Below are 18,900 nucleotides of genomic sequence, written 5' to 3'. Positions count from 1 at the left end.
AGTCTGTGTCTTCCAGTATTTTTTTTTTTGCTAGGACTCTTGAGATCAATAAAAGTTGTTATCTTTTTTATGCGAAAAGTGGTGCATAACTATGAGCGCAGTGCATATAAAAAGTTAAGCTATCCGAAAAGTTTTTTAGGTGATTTGGTGGAAGGGCTGGTTGGTTGCTTGGTTGGCTTTTTCCAACTGCTGCTGCTGCTGCTGCTGCTTGTGGGTTAACCCGCCAGCAAAATCCGCATCAGCACAAGAGAGAAGGCTGTTGAACAACAGGGATTATGTAACACTAATTCCATTAACCCCCTTTGTGTGGTCTGTCCTTCGCCACGCCACGCCTTTCAACCCCCATCCCCTCCCTCCCCTTTTAACCCCCTTCTCATTTTGGGGTGCGCCCAGCGACTTTGTGTTTGTGTGTGTGTGTGTGTGTGTGTGTGTTGTGCCTCTCGTTGCCTAATCAATTTACGATCATAATTACTTGGCTTTTGGTCTCGGTTTTGGGCTTTGGGTTGTTCGGCTTTTGGCTTTGGCATTTCGCTTTGGTCCTTGCCAAAAAGCCAGTGATTCAATCTGAGCATCCTGCAAAACCAGCCAGGCATCCTGCTAACCAGCCAGGCATCCTGCAGCCGTCCTGCACCAACCATTCTTCCAGCCTTCCAACAAAACATGCCACCATGCTGGTCTGCTTCTGCTGGTCTGCTGTTCTGCTGGCCTCGTCCTGCTGAAGAAGAGGTCCTGCTGCAGGCCAATAGGCCCAAAGTAAAGGCTTCAAGATTGTGATCATTCACGTGTGAATTCAATTATCAACATTTTCAATGGCCGTACCCGAATTCCGAGGCGGACACGGCCAGGAATCCGGAGTGCGGTCACCACACCCGGTGACCTCGCCACCGAAAGGCAGTTAGTCTTGGCCACGCTGCAGTTGCCCGGTCCAGGGACGTGGTCAAAAGGGGGGCTCACAAAATGGATGGAAGGATGGTGTCGGAAAAGAAGTCGTAAGAACCATGACAGCCAAAGGCACGAAGCTAAAATACCCACTAGTGTGGAGATGGAAGTGAAGTGGTATAAAGTAACATATATAGTATTATGTGTTTGGTTCTATTTTTTAAACTATTTAAAATATACATGTTCATTTTTTATTAGAAGAACACTTCAGCATAGCATTTAAGTAAAAAATGTAAATAATAATAATATATTTGTTAAATTTTAAGAATTAAAGATGTGCTGTTTTATACTTCCTTAAACATAAATTAAAAAAATGTTTACAATGGAGTTTTAATGTAAATGGTCTTAATGGTTTTAGTTTTTGTTTCATTAATAGATTATTATAATTGTTTTATAAAAGTAAATAGTAAATTAAAAGAAACTCTTAAACGTTAGTTTTACAAACCTCGGTTGCGTATACGTAATGTTTCATATTATGTTGATCTATAGGAAATCCAATTCTTAACTAACGCAAACTATAAAATAACTGTGCTTGTGCTAGCTCTTAATTTTCAATTTAAAACATATCATACCTACCAATCCGAAAAAGTTTGACCAAAAGTGTCCACCTGTGTATTTCGATCCATAAATTCCAATTAAAACACTTCTGCCAAAAGTTAAAGTGCCGTGCTGCATTTTTAAATAGACTTAGGGGACTTTAGGTCGCCAGGTGAGTTCCGATTTCTCGGCAACACGTGTTTCATTTTAATTGGCACAGAAACTCTTTTGACACCGAGCTGAAATTACTCATACGCCACGTATGCCACGGGTGAAATCTAGCCTACGCCATTTGGTATCAGGTAAAATGTGTGGCCAAAGACAACACTAATTAAGGATAATCAGCTTTTAAGCCATGTGTACGCATTAATTAAATGTAAACATGTTGGCGAAACACAAGAAGAGAACCACAAACAACAAAAAGATGTCTCATTGCACATTTTGTTGTTAAGCCACAAAAATTTTCAACACATCAGTTGGGCTTTAAAACCCGCAGCTTCTTAAAAAAAAAAAAAAAAATAAGAAGGGAAAACTAAATTTTCTTGGAAAAAAGGTTCGTAGGTAGGTTCGTAAAATAATGGAGTAAATTGCAGGAAGAGTGCACCTGTGCATTTTTTTTCCCTGAAACTACCAAATGAAAACTAAATTTTATGGCTGCGGATTTAAAATAAAAACTAAATGTATTGCCTATAAAATGTTGGAAAAACGTGCATAAAATCGCACGTAACGATATCGCATTGCACATTTTGTGTGTTCGGCCAATGGGAAATGGGAAAATGGGTTGGGGAAAAACAAAAAATACTGTTCATTGCGGCAGATTACGTAACGGGTCGCTTTTGCCTGTTTTTGACCGTCTCGTCTCTCTCTCCGGTTTTTGTATATGTTTCAGTCACGTTTTGGTATAATTCTCCAAATATGTATATACATTTCGCCGGCTTATATTAAATCGATATTTCATCCTACTTCCTGGTCGTCGGCGCCCCTCAAAAACTCCACCACTGTCGCACATTTGTGTGAGTGCTGGTGATTTATATTGTTTGGCCACATGTGTGTGCTCGAGTACGTGTGTGTGTGTGTTAGTCTGTGGTCGAGTGTGTATGTCTGTGTGTAAGTGTGTGTGTGAGTGTGGCGAAGTACAAGCCGCCGTGGCAAGACGCGCGAGGCGCATCCAAAAATTTCGTTTGCTGCAAGGGACAGAGTGTGTAATGAAAAATGTGTGGGGTATGACAGGAAAACGAGCGATGCAGAGGGACATTCGGGTTGCGGGTGGAGTGGGGGAAAAGGGGGGAGGGGGGGAGCAGGAGGTCCTCCGACCAGGATAAGGGAGAGGGAGAAGCCAGGGGGAGAGCGGGAAGCGGATGTGGGGCCTCGTAGGCTGGATGCCAACCGCGCTCATGACAAACAAAACGCATCACACACACCAACACACCGTGCAAAATGACAAGGCCAATTTGCATATCCTGTTGGATTCATAATTTACAAAAAAAAAAAAAAAAAAAATGCGGAGACATTTCTGACTTGGAGATTAGCTGCTTTTTAACTTTTCCGCCCAGATAGCAAACTTAAGAGGATACTTTCCTTATACTAGGATTAATTTATTCATTATTTTTAAATATATTTATAAAATATAAAATATAAGAAGAAAAACTTTAGTTTCCTAGAAGTATGCTATAATTTAAGCTACTTAAGATCTCTGAAATTTTTATTAACAAGAAGTTCAGTTTACAATTTTATTTATAGTTACAGAAATTAAAAAAAAAAATTAGCAGATTCAGTAATTTGTGACTTATTTAAAAAATATTTAAAAGTGGACTATGTTATTTTTAAAAATATCTATAAAAACATAATAAAATATCTTAACATATATATTTGAATTTAAATACAAGATCAGCATTTCAACTCCCTTTTATGAATGACATATGCATGTGTAATTGGCTAGCTAATTTTTTCCCCAGTGTACTAATGCCTGCATTTATGTGCTTTGGGTGAGTGTATTTGTGTGTGTGTGAGTGTGTGTCTGGCCCGTTATACGTTATGCGAGTTAGTGCCACTGAGTGTGTGTGTGCTGGCTGTGTGTGTGTGTGCGTGAGTGTATCCTGCAGCTGAGTATCTGTGTGCATGAGGAGCCCTGTCAGCCTGTACTTGTATCTTTGCCACTGCATCTTCGCATGTCCCGTTAGTCGAATGGGTCACCGGGTAGATTCGCTAGTGGATTTGCTCGTTTTCTCCGCTTTTTGGCTCCTTCCTCTTCCCCCCTTTCCCTTTCCCCTTCCCCTTCCTCTTCCTCTTCCTACCCCTTTTCCCCTTTTTCTGATATTTTTTTACCCCCATCCTTATCCCCATCCTCTTCCTGGTCGGCATTTAACCGCCTCTTGTTCTCGGCCATTTCTCTCAGCTATTTGTGCAAGTCATTCACGAATACACATGGATATCACTCATACGTCACGTACGCCAGGTCAATGTTGTACAGCCAATTAAAAACCATGTTCCCCCACCTCCCCTCCCCCACACACACACATTGTTTTTATTTATACAACATTTTTCGAGAAGAAACTATTTGATTTTGGTTAAGGCCGCCGTAGAAAACGCTCCGAAAATGGCCAAATATACATACCACTAATGGTTACAAGCCAAACAAACTGAAGATGTATTTTCATTTTTTTTTTTTGTTCTCTTCTTCTTCATCTCCTTTTACATTCAGTTTGCCATAAAAAGTAGTGTCCCCGAGCTAGAAAAAAATAAGAGAAGAAGAAGAAAAACTAACTCTAGAGTAAACTTCATGCCCTTTGGTGTAAAAATTATGTACACGACAGAAATGCAAATTTTAGATAAGAGTATCTATTTGCATATTTTTAGATTCGTTTAAGAGCTTCTCTCTCTGCTTTAATTAAGTATAAAATGTATTTCCCATTTTAGTATGTGGCTTTTTGCCCATGTGTCGCCGGTTGAAAGTTTGTGGTTTTCGTTATTACATTTCTTTGCGTCGACTTGCAATATTAAGGGAAAGCTGGAAAACTGCAATGGATATCTGCTTATGGGGAACTATCTTGTAATCTTTGCCATTTCTTGCGCTGCTACTTATCGGACTTCTTTCCTTCGTCGGTTTTGTGCCGTCTGTTCTCAACGATTCTCGAGCACTCATATTTCTTTTTTTCCTGTTTCCTTTTTTGGCTTATATTGGCCATTGCCTCTTTTAGAGCTTTAATTGGGCTTAAACTTAAATTGGAATATATATTTTTAAGCAGAGATCCATTCAATATTCTTACATTTTTAACTTATTTAACATTTACATTTTTTACTTTATTTAAAATACTAGAATTTATATTAGAGTAAAGATAAAATTGCAGGTAGCAACATTTTTGAAAAAGGGGTTTCGTAACTACAAAAACCTGAAAACTATTTGAAACAGTATTTTTTTTGTAATACTTTAAAGTACTAATATGAAAGTATCTAATCGTTAATCAATAAACCTAAAAAAACTTGGAAAATAGAAATCTTTCCGCTTGGCTTTGATGTCGGTGCACTTTAAGCCCGATTTAGTATATAGTTTGAGGGACTGTCCTTAAATCTTTGAAGGTTCTTGTTTTGCCACTTATCGGCTTTCGTCTCTTCGCTGTTTCCATAGCTCATAGCTCTTCCTCTTTCCCTTCATCTTGCTCTTTCCCCTTTTATCATCCTCTTCGAGGTTTTCCACTGCGCTTTCTCGGCTTATATTTGCTCCATTTAAGCGCTTTCTTCAAATCTATTTTTAATCTCTTCGCAGAGTGCACTCCAAGTCGTTGTTTGTATTGTATTATTTGTGCGGGTATGGGTGAGTGGCTCCTCTCCCTGTGTGTGTGTCTGTGTGTCTGTGTGCTTGTGTGCTCGTGAGTGCCTGTCTGTGTGTGCGGGCTCGTTAGCTGTGTGTGTGTGTGCGAGAGTGTGCGGGTGTGTTTGTGTGTGGGTTAGCTGTATTTGTGCTTAGAGGCGTGTCACTGTGTTAGTGCGGCTGCATGTGGGTTTCGTGCTTGAATGTGAGTGCAAGTGTGTGCGAGTGTGTGAGTGTGTGGTTGTGTGTGGGGTTAGTTTGCGTGGGCCGCCTTTTGTGGGCGTGGCCCAGCTAATAAGCAGGAAATTAAAATGTTATATGCATTGCCATGGCTGCCGCTGCTGGTTTTCCTCATTTCACTTCAGCGACCCTCCACGTTCCCCCCACTTTTCCCCCTACCCCTTTCCTCCCAATTTTCCACTCACCCCCTTCCCTTCCCCTCCCCCTTCCCTTCCCCTCCCCCTTCCCTTTTCATCTTCCTGGGCTTTTCTCTCGATTTTTCCCGTGTCCGTCCGTCTCCTCGGGCATTGTCAACTCGGTTTCCCCCCCTTCTTCTTCTTCTTCTTCCCCTTCCTCTGCCTCTTCTTCTTCTTCCACCATGTGGCACATGCTGCATGCTGAAATATACGGGCCAGCTTCCATAACTCGAACTTTTCTAATTCGCAAGCACAACAAATTATAACTCCATCGGTGTGCCGCTGAAAATCTCCCGAGGTTTGAGAAATCACCTATCACTTATTTTGCATCTGAAAGTTGCTTTATTAATGTTGTGGTTTTTTTGTGATTGTGTGTGTGTGCTGCCTGTGAACACCTTTTTAGTAGAGGTTTCCGGACTCTAGAGACTTATGGGCCCTCTCTCTAAAAGATTAAAGTGCTTACCCAAAAATCTCTGAATGAAATAATCAAACACAATAATCTGTTTGCTTTAAATAAGTGTTTAATTTTGCTTGGATATTTCTATATGCATTTCGTATTTTATTTATTTAAATCTTTATTTTCTGCTCTTAAATCTGTCCAGCAAATATTAAACATACTCTTAGTTATGGTTTGTACTTGTTTAAACAGACAAATCTGTCTTTTTTTAAGCACGACTTTTCTGCATTAAAAAGGGCAACAAAACAAGCCACCAAGGCCATAAAGTAAATGATTTCAAACCTCTGGAGACTTAAGCGTGTTTGCCATATTCCCAAGTAAACGATGTGATCCCTATAACTTATACTTTTGGAGAATTACATAGATCTCGAGATATTTGAAAAACCCACTTCTAATAACAGCTTAAAGCTGCCTTAAAACTATTAAGCTTCGCACTTACGTTGCTTCAACGCCTCGATGGCTGAAGTTTTTAATTTGTGAATGAGTATGGTTCCACCTGAGGAGGTCCCACTGCCTCCACACATATATATATATACTATATATATTGTAGTATGCGGTTTTGGTCGCGCGCCTTGAAGTATGCATTATTTTTACGTGTCAGTGCGCATTTTTGGCATAATTGAAGCACAAACAGTGACAGAACCGGAGCTCCAGCCTCAGCAAGGTCGTTTTGGGCCAAGCCAACCCAAACCCCCCGACATCCCTTAACCCCCCTTTGGTCCTTCCTTAACCCCCGGAAGCCTCGAAACCCCCACCTTCCCCTCGAAAAAAAGGAAAGCGAAGGAAAACCCCCAGCAGTCCGTTGTCACCACGCCTTTTGGCAAAAGTTAACATTGCGTGCATGCAGCTCGACTGGACTTGGATTAAGTTTTTCACTTTTTCACCCGCTCGTCGTCCTCGTTGTTTTTTGCGCACCGACAAAACGAAAAGGATATAAAGGATATGGGGAATATAGACAGCCAAAGTTTTGTGTCACGCCTTTTTCCCACAGACCCGCATCTTTGTCACGACACAGTGAAAAAAAAAAATCAAAAAAAAAAAAAAAAAAAAGGCATCCGCCGAAAAATGTTGCCATCAAATCGATTTTACCAAGCGCCACTGACAAATAAATATACTGAGAGTATATCTGTACATATAAAGTAGATGTGTGTATAAAAATTATTTTCGCAGCTGCGTCCCCCAGAAATTGCAATAAATAAACAATGGCAAAATGTAATGCCAAAAGCAGCTGAAAGGTTCGAAATTAATTGTCAATAAAAGAGCCACTGGATTCACTGTTTGCCGAGAGGTGTTAAATATCTCAAAAAATTTACACGAACGGCTTGTTTACATTTTTATTTTGCCGGCAACATGTTTGTTTGCATGTTCTCTCCCTCGCAAACAAATGGCAAAAAAGGCAAACACGCCAAATGGCTGCATTTAAATCGATTGATTGATATTAAAAACGGGCGTAATGAAAGTCGAATGAAGACAAAGAGTTCCGTGTTGGCTTTGGCACACTTTCGTTAATTGAACTATTTCAAAATGGTTTGGTTTTACTTTGAGATTACAACCGGCAGCAGCAGCAGTAGCAGCAGCAGCAGTTTGATTGCAACACATTAAATATTTAGGTCTGTCACAGCAATATCTTCGTGCCATAAAATTCGAGAAGAAAATCAAACGCTGTTGTTGGAGAAATTTTGTCGGCAGATTCGCAAATCAAGTGAGCAGTGACAAATCAGGAAATTGCTTGTGAACTGTAAGAAAACATAGACAAGAAAATTAGGAAATAATGTTGGGATTTAATTCCAAGATTATTTCATTTTTATTTTTTTTTTCCACTGCAATTATTCAAGAATTTACAAATTACAAAAGTTGAAATGGTTATATTTGTTACTTGTTCCTTACAATTTTTCACAGATAAATAAAACAGCCTTTAATCACTATAAAAGATTTTTTAAAGTGTCTAAAGCTGTTTGTTGCATTATTTTAATTATAAAACAAGGAGAGGTATAACATTTTTTATAGGATTTCTTATGCTTTCTTCACGATAACCAATCGATTTAATTAGTTTATTTTTCTTGCTGTGCAGCGACCACACCCAAACCGCTTCTTCTTTAAGCAGTTTTTAAATGAGATTCTGTTTTATGTTCACAGATCCTATAGTCGAATTCCCAGCCCCGCCCCCCAATCCCTTTCCCCTCCCCCTCCCCCTTTTGGAATTCCCCCCACCCCCGCATCACTCCTTTCGCATTTAACGACTTGTGCGGTTTTTTCGGAATAAAAAAGGGGGAGGGTGAGGGGGCGGAGGGTTTTGGTGGGTTCGAGAGGGCGTGGCCGCTGCTCCGGCCGAGGCTCTTATGTAAAAACCTAATTAAAAGTGCTTTATTATGCAATTAAAGCAGATAATGTCACATTGCAGTGCGGTTTAGGTTCGCAGAAATGGAATGAAAATGAAAATTACAGGGAAAATGTGGTGGGTGTGGAAGTGGATGGGTGATGAGTGGGAGGTGGGTGGTGGTGTGAATTTATTTTTGGCCTGACAAGGCGTTACGCATTTTGCAACTGATTTTGTGGAAGTGGAAGTGGAACTGGACCGGGGACTCAATGCCGGGTAACGAGAACAATGCACTCGCTTTTGGCCCAACCCTTGGATTTATCCAACACCCAACCCCTCTTCACCTCCCCCTTTATTCACCCCCTTCCCCCTCTCCTTTTCCTCCTTTGCAACTAATCCCCCCGACTTTTGTCGCTGGGAAAACTCTGTCCCTCATTGTTGACAATTGTTTTGCATAAATTTCTTTTTTTTTTTCTTCGTTTTTCTCTGGTTTTTGTTATTTTTGTTGTTGTTTTTTTTTTTTACATTTTGGCCAGCAAAATGTAAAATCCTCACTTGTTTGTCCATTGGCAAGAGAAACTCTGTGCATTTCCCTCCATTTTCCTAATATTTTGTGGGTGCTCAGGGGGCTTTTTTTAGTGGGGAAAAGGGGAACGTAACGGGACGCTTTCCCTTGTCTTTGCTTTGTCCTGATTTATGTGCCTGCTGCATTTCTGTCGCCTGGTCTGGTCTGCTCTCTCTCTTGGCCATTTCCCTACTGCTTTCCCCCCTCCCCGCTCTCCCAACCGCTTTTCCCTGGCTTCAGTATCAGTATTTTCTAGTTTTTTGGCCAGCCACATTTCTGAGTACTAAGCCAAAAACAGAGCCAAAAACTCCACAAACACAGAGAAACATACAAATACACACACACACACACCAAAACACACAGATACACATACACTTATAGATGTGAGAAGCATAAAATATGCTAATTTATTGCTGTTGATTTTAATAACTTTTGCCCTGCCCACATAAGTATGCAACGGCATTTTTGGCCATCGATGGATTTTCGGGGCGTTGGCCCACAGGAGGGTTAAAGGAGAGCGAGGGGAGAAGGGAGAGAGATGGGGGAAGGGACAGAGTGGGGGGAAGGGAGAGAGAGGGGGAAGTAAGAGAGAGAGAGGGGGGAAGGGATAGAGAGGGGGGAAGGGAGAGAGAGCGGGGAAGGGAGAGAGAGGGGGGAGATGGGTTAAGACACTTACATAAGTCACTCCCAACGACTTTGGTATAATAAATTCAACTGCTCTTACTGTCAGTCCATTTCATTTCATTTCATTTCGTTTCATTTTTCCTAAGGCCCATTAAAGATGCAGTACGTTTTACTTCAGTCAAGAGTGCCGCATTCGTATGTCGCATTTGCTTCACTTTTCCCTTTCCCTTTTCCCTTCCCTTCTTCCTTTCTTCTTGATTTTTGTTGTTTTTTTTTGCTGCCTTCTCTCCTCGTTTATTATGCCGGGATGGCCGGGAAAAGTTTTGGCCGGAATATTGGCTTACATGAAAAGATAAACATGAGCAGCTCTCTCTTGACTGCGACTATGAGCATAAAAGTTGGTTAACTAATGAAGGGGACTTACATGTCGCAGCAAATGGAAAATGTTGGCAATGACAGTCAACAAATAGAACACGCCCTATTTGCAAATAAAACTGTCAACACTCTGTGTGTGTTCTCTTTTCTATTTGTTTGCTTTTATTTTTTATTAGCAAATAGCAATTCTCACTCTGAATGCTGATGATTAGCAGTTCTAATTAAAAAAAGATGGTGGCAGATAAACACAAAACAACAAAAAACAATAAAAAACAATAAAAAGTGGGTGAAAGTGGGTGAAGTGGTGGCTTTTAAATGTCATGACTTAATAACTTTCATAAATTGAATTTGTCACTTCGCTGAAATAATAATCACATTTAGTCGCACTAATAAAGTTACAGCGAATTCTGCTGATTAGCCAACTCAATTGCGAATTGCGAATTGCGAAACGGAATGGTAAACACAAATGCCGTGTTTGTTTTTGCCAAGTTAATAACAGGCTTCATTAAAAATTGCATTTAACTGAATTTCATTATGCGAATTGAACCGCAATTTTAGCTGAAGTCATTAAGTAATCAAATATTTATTGCCACTAAGTGAACCAAAAAATAACAACAACAACAGCTAATGTTAATTGGATTTTGTGAGTGGTAAACAATGGATTACAAATTTCATTTCATTTTAGGGAAATCACTAAAAAGTATCTATCAATATTCTAACAACTATATATTTGTATACCCTTGCATCGATCAGCATCACAAAAAATAGAGAAAATTATTTAAGAATTGTTTACATTGGAAAAATGTTTGATTTTGTGATCTATTGGTTTAATTTTTTCTATTTTTGCAAATTAACATGCTAAATGGCTACTTAAATTATTTTAACGTGTTCTTGCACCTACAATTCCGAAGTGGTTCTGGTTGAATATTAGTGGTATACCAGTTGATTTTGGTGTTTCCGGTTTTTGGAAGTGTGTGTGTGTGTGTTCCTTTTACTGAACTCCACTCCAGGATGCAGTGCATCGTCCTCTGACTTGTTATGGATTTCATTCCAGTTGCAGGTGCTGCAGATCCCTTCCTGCTTTCAGTGGCCTACAGGATGCATTGCCTCCAAACCCAATAAGGTGAGTAACATTTTTGTTGCAGCGATCAATAAATCATTAGGCATCACAGGCATAGTAAACTATTCCATTTGGCAAATTAATAATATTAAAGTAATAACAGACTTCATTAAAAATGTAATTATTTTAATTGAACTACCTATTTAGCTGAAGTCATTAAGTAATCAAATATTTACTGGCACTAAGTTCACCTAGCAAAAAACCAACAGCTAATGTTAATTGGATTTTGTGAGTAAGCAAAGCATTTAATTTTGCATTTTATATCGAACAAATTACTAAAAAATATAAATAAACCCACATAGTAGAAACTATTTTTATATGTAAATAATTGATGTAGTTCTAAGAATAGAAAGCCATATGTATTATTGCGGATATAATTGAATCGCTTTTAAGAGCGAGCCAAGTGTCATATATTTTATTTGGCAAATAGCCGACGCATAAGTAAGTACTATACTATAAATTACTGCGAGGACTTAATGACTTCATAAATTAAACTAGCTCCGGGTGTTCTCCTATCTTTTTGTTGTTGTTGGATTCGTTTTGTTGTTGTTGTTGTTGCAATCATGACGACACTTAATGGCAGTCACAATGGAATAAAATCCATGTCGAGGACTCCTCCCACGGGCCCCGTAAAAGTCGGGCATCAAATTAAAGTTACATTTAGTGCAAGACGACTTTCGAGTGTAGTTTATGTCATTTGTCTGTCAACTTGTTGTTTACATTTTAAGGCCCATTTTGCGACGCTCCAGCTGAGCTTAATGTTGCAGTTAAACCCGGCAAAAAACAAAAACAGAAAAGTGAAAAAAAAAAAAACTGGGCAGAAAGTGTATGGCACTTGTTATTTATGCTGACACATCCATGTTGGCTGAAGAGCAACTGGAGGACCCTCCTCCAGGACAATTCCCACCACAATACTTGCCACAATTTTCTTGCCCCGGCGATGAGCTGTGTGTGTGTGTGTGTGTGTGTTTTCGCAACAATTTTATATCAGAAAAGAGATTTTTATGAAATGTGCTTTAGGTGGTGACTTCAACTCCTTTTTCCTCCTTTGGGTTCACCAATTCCCTGTTTATACTCTGCACTTTATGGCCAGCCATAAGATATACACGAGTGTATATATATATAATATATTGTTTAGCCAGTATATACTGTAGTGTACGGGTTTTTGGTCCACCTGACACTTTCAAGTTAACCGAAGCTTGAGACAACAGTCCTAAGTACATATAATTATTTTGTGACTCTTCCTGTCTACGGGAGATTTTCTGGAGACGGAGACGGGAGACGGGAGAACCGAGAAGAAAAGGCGAGGGAAAGCCCATCCGGGAAAATCAATATTTGGCCAGGCCCACTCGACAATAAAACTTAAATGCTTAGGACAAATTTTCGACTTTTTGAATGTGCCAAAAAACTAGTTTTGTGGTACAAGGCTGCTGGAAAAACACACACTAAACTAATGCCAAAAGCACTTGGCCAAACCGAAGATTGCGTTTTCAGAACCCAAAGGGAACGGAATTTTAAAGAGCCCACTAAACCATTTTTGCAGTTCCTAATTATTTGATTAATTATGAACTTTATTAATGAGCAAGAGAAGTTCATATTTTGATTCAAATAAACAAACAAAAAGGTAAATACAAAGGTAAATATGGTGTGAATATGAATTTTCTCATCTTAATAATTTACTGATTTTATTTTCTCACAAATTGGCTTTTTATATTTCATATTTTGTTACCATTTTTGCAAAAGAAAGAAGCGTCTAAAAGTGGTTAGTATCTTTTGCTAATGCAATTAGCATCTTAAAAAAGTGGATCCTAAAATTGCGGTTTTCAGTTTGGGTAAATATATAATAAATATAGTTAATAACAAACACAGTAAAAATACTTGCTTAGATAAATAACAAGATTTAACGAACCTAAGTAAAAAACAAACTTATATGCTCAATTTACTTGAAAGAATTTTGCTCCCAGCTAAAGTAACTTACTCTGTCTACAGTAAACACTATCCATCAAATACAAAAAGAAGGAAAGGAGGAAAGTGCCAGCAACTTAATGCGACAGTTAATAAAAACCGCGTTTATCCGAAAGTAAATAAAGAGCACGGGATACTCGTGTGACAAATCAACTTTGTTCGCTGCGAATTGCCATCTGGCTGAATATGAAATCTCAGTTCCGGCAAAAAAGCCACCTACTTTTTGTTACTTTTTTTTTCTGTTGTTGGTGCCGCTCGTCAGCAGACCAAACATATATATAATATATATAGTGAGAGTGAGAGGGGGGAGCAGGGGAGAAGGGAATCCCAGTTGCCAGCTCTCAGTTCCGGCCGAATAAATCTCATGGCTAAAACCCCCTTTGAACAATCATCGCATCTCCGCTGGGGTCACACCCAAAGTCACAAAAGTCACGCCAACGTCAGCAGTGATCAGTTTGAATGGGCGCAATGGAAATGCGAATCCGACTCCGCATCCTCATCCGAATCTGAATCTGAACCCGAATCCGAATCAGAATCCCCCGAATGCGAAAGCGAATGCGAAACCGAATGGAAATGGCAATGGTTTGTGGGCAAAAGGCGGGAAAAACTGTTGAAAGTCCAACACACACACACAAACACACACACACACACTCACACACACATACATACATGGTAGTGAACTAACTGTTCTGTGATGAAAAGCGGCCACAATCAGGGGCCATCTGGCCAACATCGACGTCTACATCGATGGCCATCGAGGACACATGTCCCTCGCTGGATTCTCCTCCTGATGCTTGGATGTCCTGATGCTCCTGATGGTTGTGATGGCTGTGATGGTTGTGCTGCTCCGGACAAATGGTCTCCGGACCGGAGGAGCTATGCGAATCCGGCCAACGGACTCTACAATGGCCACTTCCTTGCCTTCCTTTTCCACCTTTTCCGGCGCACTTTTTCCGATTTTCCGATTTCTTTGCGGTCCCCATCGTTTCATATTATATTTTTTATGTTTCGTTTTTCATTCTTTTTTCTTTTTTTTTTTTTGTTGACAAATCATTCTATGCGTGTATGTGTGTGTGTGTGTGTGAGGAAGTGGGTGGTAGGTGGGGTGGCAAGGGGGGCGTGGCCAGCCGCAGTCAGGTGGTCCATTGTCCATTGTCCATTGTCCATTGCCCATTGACGATTGTCGGGGGCAACTGGTATATCATTCATTCCAGCCGGTCAACGGATATGCCGATGTTGAGGGCAACGTCATCTGCCACTTGGAAATGCACCTGTGCCCCAAGCACACAACCCCTCCCCCCTTTTCCCTCCCCCTTTGCCCTCCTCTTGTCACACCCCCTTTGGAGCCCCGCCTCACAGATTTCGGGCCGTCGTTTTCATCCGCTCGAAACTAGTTTGGTTACATGTGTGCCAGCACAGCGAAAAAAAAATGAAATGGAAAGCTGATCGGAGCTGTCAGCGATTTTGCAACAGTTGAAATTGAGTTCTGAAAGGTATTTTCATTTGGGATTCGCACAACGGGGCGAAATTTTAGTAAGCAGTTTCGGAGGAAAAAGACTGTTGTTATGATTGTTTATGGAAATCCAACAATCGATTTCTAAAGCACTTACAAAACTTTAAACAAATAAATGTGAACCCTTGAACTATAATAACAAATATTAAATGAGTGAATGAAACATTGGTTGTAGCATAACATTTATTTAATTACAAATATTTACTCAAGGTAATGAACCTGAATATTTAAATTACATTTTTCAATATAAAAAAAAAAAAAAATTAAAAGTGTTTATTGATGTGTATTTAAATTGTTATTTTTTTGTAAACGTGAAACTGTGAAAATCACATGCCAGTAATTTCATCACTCATACGCAGTGTTGCCGCAGTTAAATTTAATAATTTACAAGAAAACTCAACAGAGTTAAAGGCATAAATATTAATCGTTTATCGGGATATCGGAAAGTGGAGAGCAAGTGCATTGCACTACTTAAATATTGCAGAAAATACCAATTAAAAATATATTAAGCCGGCTCTGTGAAAAATCTGATATAAGAGCGGATTAACCCGCATTCCGGCCTGCATTGCCATTTGCCGCTCCTGCCACATCCTTCCACATCCCTTCCTTCCTTCTTTTTTTTCCGCCTGCATATGTCTATGTGTGTGTGTGTAGGTGTGTGTGTGTTGGCCTGGCAATGAAAGACACAAAGAGTCACTGCATCAATGGACGGGTTTTGAAGGCACGATGACTAGATTACGCTCATAATGAAGGCCTCCGGGAGAGGGAGAGCGGAGAGGGGCGAAACCAGAGAGAGGAGAGTGAGAGAGGGGAAGAGGAAGAAGAGAGGGGAGGAGGGGGAAGGGGGGGGAGGAAGACCCTTAACCCCCTGTCTGCCGTGCGGCAAAAGGTAAGCTTCGGCAAAAAGGGTGCCACTGAGTAGTGAACGCAAAAAATAAAAAAAAAACGAGCAACGAGCTAAAAAAAACAACAACAAACAACAAAATATGCAACAACAAAAAATATGGAAAAATAAAAAAAATATTAAAAAGAAGAAGAAGAAGAGGAAGACGAAGAGGAAGAAGTAAAAAAAAAACGAGAAGGAATTATCATGAATGGAAACTAATCCCGCCTTTGCCCTGAAAGCTTATCACAAAACCCGACTTTTTCTCGGGGTCTTTAAAAAAATATATACATAAAATATATATACATATACATATATATATGTTCTATATAGAGCACCTTCGTGTGGACTCGTCATTGAATTTACAGAAAATGTTTTTTTGTAATATCCATTTCGCTTTTCGCCGGCCAGGGAAAACCTACATTACTAGTTTTTTGTGGGGAAATTAAAGGGGGGAAAAGGTAAAGGATTCTCGGTTCCTCAGCAAGGCTTCTGCAACAGGGAGTGTTTTGTATTTCGTGTTTCGTATTTCGTATTTCATTTCTTGGTGTTCTGTGTGGGCAGTGCTGTTGGCACACAATGAATGAAATGCACGGACATTCCTTCAGAATCCGAATCGGAATCAGTATCATATTGGATTAAGAACACCTTCTGAATAGAATCTCGAGAAGGGAATTCCGTAAGAGGTTTATTTGCCTGGCATTCACTTGGGGCGCAACGTTGCCATGGAAATAAATGGGGGAGCTTTCACTTCATTTAAGACAAATCTGTGATTATGCGAAGTGCTATTGTTAAATCCAGTTCTATTATAAATGTGGGGAATACAATTAAATTAAATACATTTTCAGTTGGATGGCATTCTTTGCATTTATTTCACGGCTTTGAGGATATTTAAATAAATTTAAAAAAAATTTAGAGTTTATTAGATTCCAGTTTAACACTTTATATAAATATGTTTACAGAATATTTTAAATCAATTAAATACCACTTTAATACTTCTTTGGAATTTCCCCATTAACGTTTTTAAACAAGTTTAAGTAACATTTTAAAAATGAATTAAATTCCCGCTTGACAACCTTCAATTTGTACTTGTTTGTTTTTACGACATAACGCTGATGTCCTCAACTATATTTTAATAAAATTCACCGATAAATTGTTTGGGCCACTTCGTTGACAGTTTATCACTTGGCCAAAAGTTCGCGCGAAGAAACTTAAATTACTTACTTTCCTTCTCCGCGAAAATTAAATTGCCAACTTTTCTGATGGCTTCAGCTCGCTGATATTGATTAAATTCGGAAGTAATAAAAAAAAGGTTACCGCCGTTGACACTTTTCGGAAATGGGTGGATGAAAACCCAAATTGAAACTGACATAAACCCAATGAACTTAACTCAAACAATTTAAATGCAAACTTAAACACATTGTTTCAGATTCGGAACGTGTAAATTAGATTTTGCTCACATAAATCATTCGGAAATATTTATTTATAATTAAAAGAAGACCCCCCAAGGAATGTATTGTACCTCCTGCAATTTATGGAAGTAAACTAAATATATAGGGGAATGTTGTCAGGGTTGGGCCGTTGTCAGGGTCGGGCCATCTCAATATTTCGAATATTCGTTCTAGAACAATCTGTTTGTGGGTGTCTAGAAACTTCTATCGGTCACTCGAAACTTTCCACGTGACTACTTATTTCGGGATTTCATTCTTCTACGCGTCGTTGCTCCGTGAAGAAAAAGTGCTCGAAAAAGTTTTTTTTACCTGGCCGAAAAAGGTGAATATCACAAGAAAACAACATGTCATCCGCAAGGTGAGCATAAAAATACGTTATATAGTTATTTTTTTACAAAATACTAAGATATAGTTTCATTGTGAGATATAGTTTGGCTATATCATACCATAATAGATTAATACCGCATGTCGTCAGGGTTGGGCCACTTGTGTAGTCAGGCTTGGGCCATCATAATTTTTACATTTTATTCGTGTATTTTCGATTTTTGTAGTAATATTTAAGTTTTTTGTAGCAAAAATATGCAAAATAAATTAAATAGATTTTCTTAAAAAAATATTTCGATGGATTGAAAGAAGATGAATCATTTTTATCTTTTTCTTTAGTGTTTCTCGCTACAAACGAAAAAACAACTCTGAATAATTTTTTATTTACTGTAAAATCCTAAATAATTAAATAAATGAACAAAATAATGTCAGATAAACCTGAATTCAATTTTATTCCACCACGTTACGATATTGTCAACGATTTTCTGAAGGTGGCCCAACCCTGACTACATGGCCCAACGCTGACTACATTTTTTTTTTTTTTCAAACGCCTATAACTTTTTTTGTTTTTGTTTTTTTGTTCTCTTTTTTTGGTGAACACTTCCTCTTGCTTGTACCTTTCCAAAAATGTATAAACTTATTCTGAATTGTCATTGGTTCAGAAGTTATGGACATAGGTCAAAACATGGCCCAACCCTGACAACATTCCCCTATCTTGATTATAACACAAAGCAGTGAGAGAGAGTGGAAAATAAACACTAAATCTCATGGAAAATCCATTGGCCATGCAAAATCTTTTGGTAAGTGGACAAAATAAACTCGATTCCACGTGCATATACGTATATATATACATATATATGTAAGCTGCACAAATTCCTGTGCTTATACAGCTCCTTTAAAAACATTTATTTATAATTATGCCACACAAAAGGGAGATGATGATGGAATGATGGAAGAATGTCTGTGCAGTTCGTTAAAATCTCTGTGGTGAAGTTCATTGAACCGTTGGCAAAATGAACTCCATTTATATATATAAATATATACACTTTTATATTTATATATATATTTAAAGTGTTGTGCCATTTTAATTATGCTTACTCGGGCTTGATGAAAAAAGTGTTGTGCTCTTGGGTCTTAAAGCTTTTCATTTGTAATTATAACAATTCCGCGCTGCTCCGGCCAAATTGCAAACTGCAGCGAAAATAAAATAGGAAAAAAAATAGCGAAAAATAGCAGAAAAAATAGGGGAAAAAAGTAGAAAAAATAATGCCAGTGCTTATGTAATTACAACACTTCTAAAGGGCCCAGTTGAGTTGCGATAAATGGGACTCGGGACGTTTGAATGGGGATTACTTCCATGGGCCCACATACTTCGGGTAATTCCCGGTTAATTGGACTGTCAATTGAACGGGAAGTCTGGAAGTGTGGAAGGGGGTTGCGAAAAGGGGGATGGGGGAGGGGGGGAGGGGTTTTCTGGTAATGGAAGGGCTCAGAAGAGCGGAAAACTTTGTTGGCCAACCAGTTTCCATGCAGGCTGCATCTGCTGTATCCCTAGGAAAATCCCCCACTTCCTCGCCCCCCCTTTTATCTCCAGACATTTTGCCAT

The sequence above is a fragment of the Drosophila ficusphila genome, unplaced genomic scaffold, assembly GCF_018152265.1.
Source record: "Drosophila ficusphila isolate 14025-0441.05 unplaced genomic scaffold, ASM1815226v1 contig_198, whole genome shotgun sequence".
NCBI classification, from domain to species: Eukaryota; Metazoa; Arthropoda; class Insecta; order Diptera; family Drosophilidae; genus Drosophila; species Drosophila ficusphila.
The sequence above is the reverse complement of the archived record's forward strand: the minus strand, read 5'-3'. Positions refer to the sequence as shown.